Genomic DNA, 3261 nt, shown 5'->3' on the forward strand with positions numbered 1-3261 from the left:
TAAATAAACATTTTACAAGCACTGGTAACAAAAACAGGTTTGTCTCTGTAGCTAATTTCCTCCACCCGTTCATGACACTGTACTGAGGTGAATTTATATACAACTCACCTGTTCACATTATATTAAAGGCTGAAAGTTATGCAGGAGTTTAAGAAAGCGGGGGGATCCACAGTCTGTGGTGATCCCATTGTCGGTCTTCTCTTCTTCTTCACTGTCAGGTCACCTTCAGTTCAAACTCAACTTTGATTTGTCCACTTTAAACCACGAGAAAGCACCTCCAGTGAAATACAGGGTGAATGCAGGGAGTTCATTTAGAGAGCATGTTCCAATGAAAACTGAAGAGCTTGCAGTCTGTGTAATAAATCCCTCTTTATTTGACTGGAGACACAAACTAAATGTTGGTTTGTTCATTGAATCTCACATTTACAAGAAAGAAATGTTCTGCTGTGAAGTTGGACATTTGCACATGGGGACTTATGGAGACTGACTCACTTCTGGAGCTAGACTCAAGTGGACGTTTGAAGAACTGCATTGGCTTCACTTCAGACACAGTGATTGCATTGATTATAAATTCCTTTAGTTGTGTTACAGTGATGAATTCTTTCTAAATCCTTCAAAAGTACAACTGACATTCAAATACTCGTGTGGTTTCCCTGCAAAAGGAAACACTCGCTGCAGCATATCATTATTAAGTGATTACATTCTGAGAGTTTTAAGAGTTTGCACATTTCTTCTGGGCAGAATGCTGAGGACAGAAATTTCCTCCAAAGCCGACAGATTCAAACTGATCATTTGTGGTCTGAAAGAGGAAAAAGTCCAACAATAATGTAGTCCAAAATACTCTGAGAATGAACACAAACCTGTCTCTCTCTATAAGGAAGAGTGTACCAGTTGGACAGATTCCATCTTTCCGTGAGTTTTCTATTACGGAAGACTGCTGTGATCAGTGACCTCTCCACTAAAAATAGTCAAACCACAGTGCTGCATAAGAGTTGTCATTCATAGAAAATCAGGCACTGTTGAATTACTAAAGCCGGTGAACAATTCATCTTCTCTCAGTCCATATTTTGTATTTTTGCACAAACCTTCGTGCTCGTCTCTCCCTCTCGTTTTTTATCGTATCCTCCCTCGTTCTTCTAAATTAAAACAAGAAAAGAGAAGTTAACTCTAACCACAACTAGAATTCACATTAGTCAAGGTTCAAACCAAAACAAAAAAATAATAGTATTGCATGTTCTGCAAACCTTAATAGATAAAAATGAGCAACCGTTGAGAGGATCTGAGTCTGAACTGAGACAGCTGTGTGTTCAGATAAACAGGAATGCATGTCTCTATCTGTCATATCGATAAGACCATATATATATATGAACGCTCTGCACACAGCATTACACAGGTGATTTCATCCAGGTTGCTTTGAGCTTTGCTGCATTGCTCATCTGCACACTGGCTGTCTGACAATCCTCTATTTGAAGCTGTGAAATAAAGAAAAAATCTGAGGAGTCGATAGAAGCCCCTGCAGATGTTACGTAACGCAGGCTGAATCAATATCAGACAACAGAGGATGCAAAGAGGTGCGTGACGTTTCTTTAATTTCTGCACTTCTGTTAAGAGAGAGACAGTCTGACGGACAGCCACAGAAGTCTGTGGTGTGATATGCGTGATCACAGCAATGACTGTTTGAGCACAGAAATACTGGCTTAGCAAACACCAAACATCTACAGCAACATCTGCTTGACTCTTCTCTGACAGATGTCCGCCTCCTCTGCAGGACTTGTTTACAGGTTAAAGCTTGATTAGACAACTAGGTCGAATAATCTTCCTTTACTGCAAACAGCTTCTCGTTTTCAGACATGTCACACATTAAAGAAAAAGCAGATAAGTCGTCTTGTTTTGGCAATTAAAACATATGACACGTCTTGTGCTGGTTACCAAGGATACGGATGAAGATGAAAAAAGGTTATCATCTACCTTAAAATGTTGTTAAGGCAAAAAAATGCAAATCTCTCGACTCATCAGCGTTTCAGTTTGTGATACAGACACAGAGAGACGAGTTTGTGTTTGACAGAAAATCCAAATCAAATGTTCTTCCAGCGGAGCTGCAACCTTGAGGCAAAGCTTAGACTGCTTGTTCTGGCAATCATCAGAGTTATTTTGATGCTGTAAAAGCAACACACCAAAAAAACAACTTTTAAAAATATATCCGGTGCGTTACGTACAACTGCTGCACTGAAAATCAGAAATGAAAATAAAAACATTTTTACAGCAGAGTTCTGTTTAAAAAAATAAATAAAATTACAGACTTATATTGCATACATAATACTATCTGTAATTAAATATATATGTATAAAATAATGAATGTTTCGACAAAATCTGGACTGCAAATTTATAGTTTTTAATATTTATATTTTACTTATAATTTTTTTTGTGTGCTACTATCCTGAAAAAGGCATGCACACTTGGATTTCCACCTTTTCACTTTCTATATCGTTATTCATCTCTCAATCAAAAAGAGTTCTTCAAACTCATTGGTTGAGTTATAACATGATTATTTTTTTTAAATATGCATTGACGACATGAAAAACAGAGAATAATATCACTCTTATGAGTAAAAACTTTGCCCAGACTGACCTGATTGACACGTTTGTTGTGTTTTTTGTTCTACGGTGATTTACCGTTATGTTGTCTTGGTTGGAAATGTTAACATAACTCATAAAACAAAAGCAGACAAATGCTTTAGAAACATTTTTGTTGGTGGTGAAGTTGTTGTTGTTGAAGTTGTTGTTGCTGTTGTTGGTGAAGTTGTTGTTGTTGAAGTTGTTGTTGTTGGTGAAGTTGTTGCTGTTGTTGAAGTTGAAGTTGTTGAAGTTGTTGTTGTTGTTGTTGTTGTTGTTGCTGTTGAAGTTGTTGTTGTTGAAGTTGTTGTTGTTGTTGTTGTTGCTGTTGAATTTGTTGTTGTTACTGTTGCTGTTGTTGCTGTTGCTGTTCTACGGTGATTTACCGTTGTGTTGTCTTGGTTGAAAATATTAACATAACTCATAAAACAAAAGCAGACAAATGCTTTTGAAACATTTTAACTAAAAAGACCTTTTTGTAAAACATTTTTTTTTCCAAAATCTAATTATATTGAATAAAAATCATGGAACATAATTACAGCGTCAAGTCTTTCCTATTATACTGAAAGAAAGCGAAGCCGCTCAGTCAAGACTTTGTTATTCTCAAACAGAGCACCGACCTGAACTTTCACAGAGAAATATTTACCTG

The sequence above is a fragment of the Larimichthys crocea genome, chromosome XVIII, assembly GCF_000972845.2.
Source record: "Larimichthys crocea isolate SSNF chromosome XVIII, L_crocea_2.0, whole genome shotgun sequence".
NCBI classification, from domain to species: domain Eukaryota; kingdom Metazoa; phylum Chordata; class Actinopteri; family Sciaenidae; genus Larimichthys; species Larimichthys crocea.